The 12,161-nt window shown below is 41.4% G+C and overlaps 1 pseudogene; it reads right to left on the bottom strand.

Moving 5' to 3' along the window:
• Positions 1-1,085: 1,085 nt before the first annotated feature.
• LOC140720654 (N-acetyllactosaminide beta-1,3-N-acetylglucosaminyltransferase 3 pseudogene) lies at positions 1,086-7,528 on the bottom strand (annotated as a pseudogene).
• Between the last annotated feature and the right edge of the window lie 4,633 nt (positions 7,529-12,161).

The following is a 12,161-nucleotide window of genomic DNA, read 5'->3' on the forward strand; positions in this document are numbered from 1 at the left end:
TGGTTACATGGAGCTTAGAAAAAGAGGGCTATGGGTAAAGCCTAGGTAGGTCTAAGGTAGGGACATGTTCGGCACGGCTCTGTGGGCCGAGGGGCCCATATTGTGCTGTAGGTTTTCTATGTTTCTACTCAGACGAAGGCTACTGGGTTTGTCCAACCTTCCTTTAATTTGCTCTTACTAATCAATCCCAAATGCCGATTGGCCACTAGTTGATTGGTCACCGATTGCTCTATTGCACTGCCGTGAGCTGCCCCTCGGACAATGAGCCTTATTGAAGTCCCCTCCTCTCCAGATTTCCGATGTCCAGGTTGGCCACTAGTCAAAGCTACCGGACTTACCTCTCAGTGATGACGTGTCAATACAGCAACATGACACTGGCAACCGAGTACATTGTCTTAGACAAGACACCTGCTAAATCTAATGCCACTCCCCTTCGCACTACATATGGACTGCTGTCTCAGTATGCATATTGATCTGTTGTCCCCACATGTTCATTGATCTCTTTCCCTCTCTGCAATGTGAATACACCAGTTAAAGCCATCTCCTGCGTGTGTGCTTCTATTTGATATGTAGTTACACAGACACAATGCAGGCTGACATTTGAGTACAGAAGTGATGACCATAAGTTTCTCTATTCCTCCAACCCTGAGACAATTCTAGATCTATATTCTTTGTTGTCCTCACAGTTCCAGTCCAAGAAACACATTTGTCTCTTTCATATTTTGCAAGGGACATGTAAGAAACGGCAAGAAGAAAATACACAGATATAACTGTTACTGAAAATTTTATGGGTGGCTTATTATACAAATGCCCCAAGTGAAGATGTTGTACCTATCTGCACGCAATGCAACAAGGACTGCTCACTTGGAATAACTTTACAATTGACTTAAATTGTGGTGCTCCTGTCAATATTGTAATGTCATTATGGGTGCAGTAAGAATTAGGCTGAGTGATGACACCTGGCAGCTTTTCAAACATTTGTAGAATGTAGAAAGGTGCCGACCCTATGAATTAATGTATCCTCCAATATAAATTAGGAATTAACCTTCTTGCATTGCATAAACAACTGATTAACTCATGTGCACAAACTGCATTACATTCCAACAGTTGCTACATTCTCTCATGACTCATGCGGTCCTTTTCGTGGATGCAGACTTCTGGGAAGCATGAGCACAATTCAGATTAGCATCATGCACCGCATCCCACATCAGTAGCAGTTCGAAAGGCCGAAAACGGTGCACTAGCAGCAACTCACGGTAATAGCAAGGATTGAAAGAGTCATCTTGGGTTGAAGGAACACTGATTCCAGCTGTCCTGAATCCGCTATGGGTGTGTGGGGCTAGTCCAGCCTTGGCCAGACACATCCCCAAAAATACATCATCAATGGGGTATAGTTCAAGGTCTTGGGCTATGTGGTAAATGATATGAGCTGTATACACAGACATAAGTATGCCCCCTCCACCAACGTATGGTGGGTACGACTTGATAGTGGTCACTATTTCTGGCACATAATACTTGCTCGACTTCTGGCGAATGGGCCCAACCCCATAAATGAGATGGCCCACAAACAGGTGTTGGTGAACCTTCATGCCTAACAAGTAATCAACCATGTTATCGGTGTTGGCAAAGACATCATCATCTCCATTGAAGATGAATTTGGCACTGGGGCAAAATTCACTGACCCACTGCAGCAACTTGTATTGTTTGAGGGTGAGGTTGAAAAAGGTATCCAAGAAATCCCATTGTAGGACATCTCCGTGTTCTCTGTTTTCCATTGCTAACAGCTGATTCAATTTCCTCCTTTCTTTTTGGTCAGGGGAGACACCGGAGATAAAGACTCTCTTAATTTGGACCCCATTGAATTCGCGTTCTCTGCCCCAGGTCTTCCTTATCATTTCCCGCCGATCCTGGTTGAAAGGGTCAGATTTGATTACCAGGAGCAGGAAGACATTCTGAGATCCTTCTCGGCCACCGCATTTATCTGGGACGTTTTGAATCATGTCAAATTTTCGACAGTGTTTATACATCAAGAAGTTTTTAATGTGCTCTTTCTGTTGATCAAATGAGGACAGGTGCAACAATGTCCTGTTCGCGTGGCACTTTGGCTTGAGCACTGATTTAGTTGCATCAGTTGTAACAACCTTGGACAGATCTTTGCGATGAACAGTTTCTGCAACATCATCAGTCTCTCGACGTTGGTCATTATCCCAGAACATGAAGAACAATCCCAGTGTAATCAAAACAGTCAACACTACGTTCTCATAGAATCGCCGATGTCTTCTCATCTTTCACCTGAAGTAGAGAAACAAATATGGATTAATTCAAAGAAAACTTCACATTTACATGATGCTTGAGAAGAATGGGAAGTTTCAACTGTAATGAGGTTCACTAATGCTTTGTAATATTGACCTCAAAGTGATGGTGAGGTAAGTAATGGACAGGGCCCTACACACTGTTGAAAGTTTAATTGACCTGAAGCATTCCATTCCAGCAGAAAAACAAATCTACCTATAGGATACCATCTCTGTCATTAAACTGAAAATCGCATAGTTTCTTTCTGGGCATTAAAGATATATGATTCCAACGGCTGTATTCCACCTCTCTTCACAGCTCTCATCACTCCTCTCGGGCTTAAACTGAACTGAGACATTGAGCAATAGAGCACAATGCAGGCATTCTGGCCCATGATGTTGAATCGACCATTTATTCTGCTCCAAGATCAATTTATCCCTACTCTCTCAAATAGCTCTCCATTTTTCTTTCATCCATGTGTTTATCTAAAAGCCTCTTAAATCTCACTGACGCATCTACCATTATCACTACCCAGGCTGTGCATTCCATACACCCACCATTTTCTTTTTTTTTTAAAATACTACTTCTGACAATCCCCTAAACTTTTCTGTAATCACCTTAACATTATGCCCCATCATATTAGCCCTTTCTGCCCAGGGAAAATGTTGTTGGCTCTCCATTATCTATGCCTCTTATCAGCTTATACGCCTCTATCAATTCACTTCTCCTCCCACTTTGCTCTAAAGAGGAAGGCCCCAGCTCGTTCAACATTCAGTTTGAGTTCACAGGTTATTGATGCTATGGAAGATGATCTGTTATTGATCTGTTATATTAGTAACCGAATATATGGCAGTGCAGGGAAGGTAACGTGTTAGTACAGCTACTGAAAGCATCTGATTTTCATGGCATTTCAACCTGGTCTATGTATGCCTACAATAGGAGAAACAAAGAGAAGTATACTCAAGGACCTTGGCTTCCTGCTTCTATTTTAACCAGAGAATTGTATTCAAAGCTAAATTAGAAGAGGCCCACCAACGCTGCCATCCATTGGTCAAGCCACTTTATGGAAGGCTGCAACTAAGGCATAACTAGTCCCAAAGGCAAGGCTTATTCTACCCAGACATTCAGTAGTAAGCAATCGTGACAAGACAACGAAGCCATCGCAGGCCCACATCTATTGAAGGAAAACGGCATCAGCATCACCTACGGCAGGAAATTACGCTTCATGAAGAGCAGTGAACCTTGGACTCCAGGAGCCCAGAGAAAGCACAGATAACTGATAGCAGAACAGGGCAGATAGTTAGCATGATCCACAATGTGTATGAGTAAAACCTTGGATGCCAGGAGCCCTGAAAAGACGCCAGTGACTGACAGCAGAACGATTTTTACAAGTAAAACTATTTGCACAGGGATGCAACTTGTGTCACTGTAGAATTATGGAATCCTAGAGTAATGCGATCTAAACAGGCCCTTCGGCTCAACTGGTCCATACCAACCACAGCATCCTCCCTGCTAGTCCCAGTTGTCTAGTTTGGCCCATAACTCTCCAAGTCTCTCCCTTCCATGTACCCGTCCGAATGCCGGTTAAATGTTGCAGTTGATCCCACTTCAACCACTTCCTTTAGTAGCTTCTTCCGGGTACTCACGGTCCTCTGTGTACAGAAGTTATCCCAATTTCTCTTTTCAATGTTTCCCCTCTTTCTCTTCTATCTGTGACCTCTCATGTTGGACTCTCCAACTCTCCAATAATGACAATCCACCTTATCAATACCCCTTGTGATTTTAAACTTCTGAGGTCACCTCTCATTCTCCAAGGAATAAAGGTCCAGCATGGCCAACCTCACTGTAACCCAGGCCCTCTAGCCCCAAAAGCATCTTCGTAAATCCCTTCTGCACCCTCTACAACTTTGCAGCGTCTTACCTATAACAGGGTAACCAAAATTGTACAAAATATTCAAAAGTGGTCTCAACAACAACTTATGTAACTGCAAATAAAGCACCGCCCTTAAACTCTACACCATAACTGATGAAGGCTAGCATGCTAAACGCTTTTTTTCACCATCCTGCCTTTCAGTGAACTGACTTGTCAGCGGCTTGCCTTTCATTGTACAAGTTCTACTTCATTTGAATGTCCATCACCTCACATATAACCATATAACAATTGCATCACAGAAAGAGGCCATCTCAGCCCTTCTAGTCCGTGTCGAATGCTTACTCTCACCTAATCCCACCGAACTGCACTCAGCATATAACCCTCCATTCCATTCCTGCCCATATACCTATCCATTTTTTTAAAATGACAATATCGAACCTGCCTCTACCACGTCTACTGGAACCTTGTTCCACAGAGCTATCACTCTCTGAGTAAAGAAGTTCCCCCTCGTGTTACCCCTAAACTTTTACCTCCTGACTCTAAGCTCATGTCCTCTTGTTTAAATTTCTCCTACTCTCAATGGAAAAAGCCTATCCAAGTCAACACTATATAGCCCCCTCATAGCTTTAAAAACCTCTATCAAGTCCCCCTCAAACTTCTACGCTCCAAGGAATAAAGATCTAACTTATTCAACCTTTCTCTGTAAGTTAGTTGCTGAAACCAAGGCAACATTCTTGTAAATCTTCTCTGTACTCTATTTTGTTGACATCCTTCCTATAATTCGGTGACCAGAACTGTACACAATACTCCAAATTTGGTCTCACCAATCCCTTGTGCAATTTTAACATTACATCCCAACTCCTATACTCAATGCTCTTATTTATAAAGACCACCATCCCAAAAGCTTTCTTCACCACCCCGTCCACACGAGATTCCACCTTCAGGAAACTATGCACCATTATTCCTAGATCACCCTATTCTACTGCATTCCTCAATGCCCTACCATTGAACATGTATGTCCTATTTTGAATAGTCCTACCAAAATGTAGCACCTCACATTTATCAGCATTAAACTCCATCTGCCATCTTTCAACCCACTCTTCTAACTGGCCTAAATCTCTCTGTAAGCTTTGAAAACCTACTTCATTATCCACAACGTCACCTATCTCAGTATCATCGGCATACTTACTAATCCAATTTACCACCCCATCATCCAGATCATTAATTTATATGACAAACAACATTGGACCCAGTACTGATCCTGGAGGCACACCACTAGTCACCGGCCTCCAACCTGACAAACAGTTATCCACCACTACTCTTTGGCATCTCCCATCCAGGCACTGTTGAATCCATTTTACTACTTCAATATTAATACCTAACGATTGAACCTTCCTAACTAACCATCCGTGTGGAACCTTGTCAAAGGCCTTACTGAAGTCCATATAGACAGCATCCACTGCTTTACCTTCGTCAACTTTCCTAGTACCCTCTTCAAAAAAATTCAAGATTTGTCAAACATGACCTTCCACGCACATATCCATGCTGACTGTTCCTAATCAGACCCTGTCTATCCAAATAATTATATATACTATCTCTAAGAATACTTTCCATTAATTTACCCACCACTGACCTCAAAATTACAGGCCTGTAATTGTTAGGTTTACTCTTAGAACTCTTTTTAAACAATGGAACCACATGCGAAATACGCCAATCCTCCGGCACCACCACCTATTCTAAAGATATTTGAAATATTTCTTTTAGAGCCGCTGCTATTTCTACACTAACTTACCCGGAGATTTATCCACTTTTATATGCCTTAATAGCGCCAGTACTTCCTCTTCTTTAAACAGCTCAGGTATTTGTAAAGTAACGGTGATAGCGGGGTAACACCGACGGGAGTAATGTAAATAGACCCGGTAGTCATGAAAGTCATCTGATTGATAAGGTTATTTTTTTCCCAGTAAGTGAACACTAATCTGTTTGTGAAATAGGTTGCATTCGTTTGGACGTGATTATCTATAGTTTGTAATCACCACATAGCTGCTGCCTTGCCCATCATTGTATGGCCCCATTGTGGACAAATATTTAAGATTGCTTTATAAAGTTGTTCACTCTGAGATCGGTGCTGCTCCAGGTTGCCGAGGCACAGTTAAATCTGGCGAAAAGTAATGTCCAGTGTTCAAAAGATTATTCCAAAATTGTAACTTTTTACCAGAGTTCACATGGCCCGTCCTGCTACTGCGTCTTTCCTATAAGCCCACAGCGATTTCTGCCCTCAGCTGTCACTGGAGTTTATAGTCTGACAGTCAATTGGTCCCAAAGTAAACAATAATTTAATGCGATCTGAACCAGGATGCGGGTCGTGGTTGCTCCCTGGAGCAGATCGATTTGTCGTGAGATACAGTATGTAATCTTTGTCACCCTGTACAGAGGTTCGAAATTAAGCCCAGATCGAACAGCACATCGGAACCATTGTCTCGAACGAGCTTTTGTCTCGTTTAGTTCTTGCGCTGTGGAGCAGGGTCTGGAGTTACGTGCTGATGAGTGTGAGTTCAGTCTTATGTGTGTGTTGTCAACTGAACATTACTCTGATTGTGTTCACTTACTGTTTGGTCCCACAGAATTCAGGTGCTCGGATTCGCTGGTAACAGAACCAGGAGCTCAGCACAGAGTAAACACAGAGACTGTACTGGGTGGGCAACGTTACGATGAGTTAATGCGCCCCCTTGTGACGGTTGGATTTCTAGTGTTTCTACCAGTTCATTACTGTCTTTAAAATTGTGTGGCTTTGCGGATCAGCCTGCTTTTTCTGCAGGAGTGAGTGTGCTATTCCAGCAAAGACAATAAGTATCTGTCAGTGATATTTAAAATAAAACTTTATGAGTTATATCTCATTGGCTGTTGTTAACAAATGTCTATGTGCACTGTATTGCGCTCCTCCTGTACCTGATAATGCGGCCTCTGATTGTACATCCGTGGTCTTCTACTGCCGTAGCCCGTCCAGTTCAATGTTCGACAAGTTGCGCGTCCAGTGATGCCTCTCTGCACAGTGCAGTAGTTCGTGATTATTGAGTTACTGTAGTCTTCCTGGCAGATTGAATCAGTCCCGCCTTTCTCCACCGATCTCTCTCATTAACAAAACGTTTTTGTTCTCAGAATTGCCGCTACCTGACTTTTTTTCTAGCACCATTCTCCGCAAACTGAGACTGCTGAACTTGACAAACCCAGGAGTTCTGCAGTTCCTGCGATATTCAAACTGAACCGTCTGGCACCAACAAACATTCCACTCTCAAAGTCATCGAGATCGCATTTCACCTCCAGGGGATGTTTGTTGGAGACAGAACGTACCTTGTGCTAAGGAACAGGTCATGGAGAGACCCGCTGGTAACACTGTAGGTTTAGTTAATGATTATCACCAGGAGCTGACTGAACATTAACCAGGGTGTGTTCATTACTTACAGAACCCGTAACCCAGCCTTACTGGGACAGGGTGGTAACAGAATCTGTACACGGTAAGAAGCTCGATCTACTGACATATAAACATCACAAAGGTATTTAGCCACTTTTGTGAACAGTTAAATGAGACTGAGAACGTATTGGATTGTTCAATCATACAACTGTAGCGAATCGCTTTTGAAAGAATTAATAATTCCCTTCAGCTAATTGCATGCACCGACTTCCTGTGCATGTCCCGCGGGAAACTGGTGTTGTTGGAAATGTTATAGAAAAAGCTGCATTTTCAACCCAGCTCCGAATCATCAGCAAAGGCTCGGGAGGTGCGAGCTTCCCGCATCTCGGAACGGTCACCGGGCTACTGCTTGCAACAGCAGGAGGCCGGTCCATCCACACTCGGGGCTTTACCGATCCCCGACCGAGAGAACTGAGGATTCGCTTTGCTTATTCCTTCACTGGAGGGATCGACACTATCTGTCTACTCTTGACGGCATTTCATTAGGTAGCTACTGGGAGCTGGCGAAATTATGAGAACTACTCACATTGCAGTTTATAGCGGGAGAGGGGTGTAAAGATGTGATGGTTCCATTATATAGTCGGTTGGTGGGACCTGTTGTGGATCACCGCTTGCAGTGTTGATTCCCTTCTGTCAGAAGTGTGTGGGTAGGTGGGAGATCAAAAGAAGGTTTAACAGAGAGACATCTGCACCGTGTGAGTTGTCCTGTGAGGAAAGGTCTGTGATCTTGGCTTTTTTCAGTGATTGAGAAGAATTCGTCATGACTTAAGTTTACAGGTTCTCTCCCCCCCACCCCCTCTCTCCCCTCTCCTCCCCTCTCCCCCACTCCCCTTTACACCACTCTCCCCCTCCCTCCCCCTTTCCCCCTCTCGCTGCCCCCGTGAGTCTCTAAGGTGTCTATTTACGTTACTCCCGTTGGTGTGTTGGCTATCACACATGCTTTACAAATATCTGAGATGATACTCTTTACAGTGTGATGAAAATACCTTTAACGTTAAATTCACTGGATGTGTTTTGTCAGCCGGAGGATGCTGATGGGATATTTAATAAAATACACATGCTGAATTTACGGTGACAGAATTTGGTCTGTCTGTGATCTCAGCGCCTTAATCCTGCGTCTCACCTGTAACATCTCACTCACTTGTCCTACAAAGACCATTACACTGCAGAGATTACAGAATTAATGGTAATAATCTGCTTCTGCTGAATATTGAGGAGGCCATTCCAATGAGACGGAGGGGGAGAGGATTTCCTGTACTAAATGTCACTGGGCGTTGATACAAATATCAAAGTCTGCATTCAGTCGGCACTTTATTACGCACTTTCTGTACCTAACAAAGCAGTAACTCGGTGTATGTTCGTGGTCTTGGACAGGGCGTCAAAGGTTACAGTGAGAAGGCCGGGAACTGGGGTTGAGGAGGAGAGAAATATAAAGGGTGAGCCATGATTGAACTGTGGAGCAGACCCGATGGGCCAGATGGCCTAATTATGATCCTATTTCTTAAGGTCTTATAGTCTTCTGCTGCCGTAGCCTGTTCACATCAAAGATCAAAATGTTACGTGATCAGTGATGTATTTCTGCACACTGCTTGTAGAACATAGAGTAGTACAGCACATTACAGGCCCTTCGGCCCACAATATTTTGCCGACCCTCAAACCCTGCCTCGCATATAACTCCCCACTGCATTTTATAGCGGTGGGGGACGTGTAAAGATGTGATGGTTCCATTATACAGTCATTGGTGAGACCTGTTGTGGATCACCGTCTTGTGTTGATTACATTGTGTCTGAATTTTGTGGGTAGTTGAGAGATCTTTAACAGGTTTAACAGAGAGAGATCTGCGCGTTGTGAATTGTCCTGTGAAGAATCGTCTGTGATATTGGCTTTTTTTCAGTGATTGAGAAGAATTTGACATGGCCTAAGTTTACAGGGCAGTGGATACATTGCAGTTTTTTTAAATAACAATGTACTCGATTTTATCCGTAGTAGTTCGGTAAAATCAGTAGGATATTTGATGAGACATAAAGTATCCTGCGGCGTCTTGACAGGGACGTGGACAAAATAGTTCCAGTTGTGGGAGGAACTGAAAGCAGCAGAAGACAGTTGAAAGCAGATTATTACAATTAGTTCTGTAATCTCTGCAGTGTAATGTTCCTTGAAGGACAAGTCAGCGAGATGTTACTGGTGAGAGGCAGGATTAAGGCGCTGAGATCACAGACAAACCTAGATCGGTCACAGTAAATTCAATTCAGCATGTGAACTTTATTAAATCTCCCATCAGCCTCCTCCAGCTGGCAATAATATATCAAGTGAATTTAATGTTAAAGGATGAGCCTAGTTCGGAGTTTTTTTTTTAATGTCCCTGTTGTGTCTGCCTCTCTGACTACCCATGGCAGATCTTTCCACGGACCCACTGGTCTAGGGGAAAAATACATCTCTGAGATCCCTGTACTTTCTTCTGATCACTTGTATTAACCATTTCAGCTGGGAATTTGTTCCATGTTTTACTGATTACCTTGCCTTACCAGTATCCATTGTTTCAGTATAATAATACAATGTAAAGTAAAGAAAGGCATTAAAGTAAATTGATATTTAAATTGCATATATATATAGCAGTTAGAAGTAAGGCCTGTAAGTGGGCAGAAGAATCAGTTAACATGACTTGATAAAGTGTTGGGTTGGTTTGTAGTGTTAGGTTTTTTTATATTTAGCAAAATATTTTTCCCTTTGCAGTGCTCCTCTATTTTAGGGCCGTATCTTGTCTTTTTTTGCAACTGGCGGGAGAAATTAAGGAAAACCTTTTCAAGCCACTATTATAAAATAGGCAGCTCGCGGAGACTATTCCGTTTTTGCTCTATGGAGATGCATTTCGTCATTTTTTTTGCCGATTTTCGGGCTTTTGGGGGTGGTGGGAGGATTGGGGTTAGTTTTGATTTACACGATTAATTGTAAGATTAATTTTAGTTTTTGGGGGGGGATTTTTTCCCATTACGGAGTTCTGGAACATGCACATTTTGTGTATGGTTGTACTTAGCAGCGCCATTTTTGATTTACCTGCGCTGGTATGCTTCTATTTACGTGTTAAATAGAATAATTTTTTATGGCAATTAAACAGATAAATGTTGTAAGTTGGAATGTATGTGGTTGGAATCATCCTATTAAGCGAAAAAAGACTTTTAAAATCATTAAGCCGATACAATTTTTGTTCAAGATACGCATATCATAACGGGCGATCAAAATAGATTTTTAAACTGTGGAAGGGCCTTCAATTTCACGCTACGTGTCAAAATAAAACAAAGGAAGTATCTATTTTTATTCAATCTAATACATTATTCATCCAAGAAGAGATTGTGTCAGGTATTAATGGTAGATTTTTAATTGTTAAAGGAACAATTTGCAATAGAAAAATTGTTCTGGTTAACCTATATGGAACTAATGTGGGTGATCCTTCTTTTAAAAAGAAAAATGTATTTATTTTATTGTCGGACTTAAATGAATCTATGTTGTTAATGGGTGGTGATTTTAATTTTTGTTTAACCCTTTTGATTGACAAGAGTTCAACTAATCAGCGGCTTCCGAGTTGTTCTGCATCATTTATTAATATTTTCTAATTGATTTTGGCCTGGTTGAAATTTGGAGACATTTATATTCTAATGATCGAGATTATTCTTTTTTTTTCTCACGTTCACAAAAAAATATTCGAGATTCGATTACTTCATAGTTGATCCCCGATTTTAGTCCAAAGTCCAGAAATGTGAATATGATGCTATAGTTCTTTCGGATCATGCGCCTTTAAGTTTAGCTTTTGAATTGAATGATGCCGTTATTGCAAATTTGCCTTGGCGTTTTCCACAAAATTTATTACGAAGTCTGGACTTTGTCAAATTTATTGAGACTCAGATAAAAGATTTCTTTTTTTCTTTTAAGCAATACGGGAGATGTTTCAAAATTGCTTATATGGGATACATTTAAAGCATATCTGCGCTGTCAGATAATTTCCTATTGAGCTAAGCTTACGAAACAGACAGAAACAGAGTGAGAGAAGATTTCCAAACAAATTAAAGACTTGGATAATATTTATGCAGTCTCTCCTAACATGGATTTATCTAAAGAAAGAGTTGAACTCCAATTACAATATAATTTATTATTAACTTATGCTATTGAAAGAAATGTACTTAAATTGAAAAGTCAATTTTATGTATTTTGAGATAAAAGTAACAATCTATTAGCATCTCAATTAAAAGCAACTGGAGCTAAAAGAGAAATTTTAAATATTCGTAAGGAAGATGGTAGTTTAGTACGCAATTATGAAGATATTAATAAAAAATTTCAAGACTTTTATATTGAACTTCATAAATCTCAGTTTCCATTTGACTTTTCTAAAATGAATGACATTTTACAAAAGACTGATTTTCCTCAAATTTCTGCTGAGGATCAACAAACTCTTGATGCTCCTATTAATGAAAGGGAAATTTAGAAAGCTAATTTTTCACTGCAATCTCGTTAAGCTCCTGGACTGGATGG

This window comes from Hemitrygon akajei, unplaced genomic scaffold (assembly GCF_048418815.1).
Source record: "Hemitrygon akajei unplaced genomic scaffold, sHemAka1.3 Scf000045, whole genome shotgun sequence".
NCBI lineage: Eukaryota > Metazoa > Chordata > Chondrichthyes > Myliobatiformes > Dasyatidae > Hemitrygon > Hemitrygon akajei.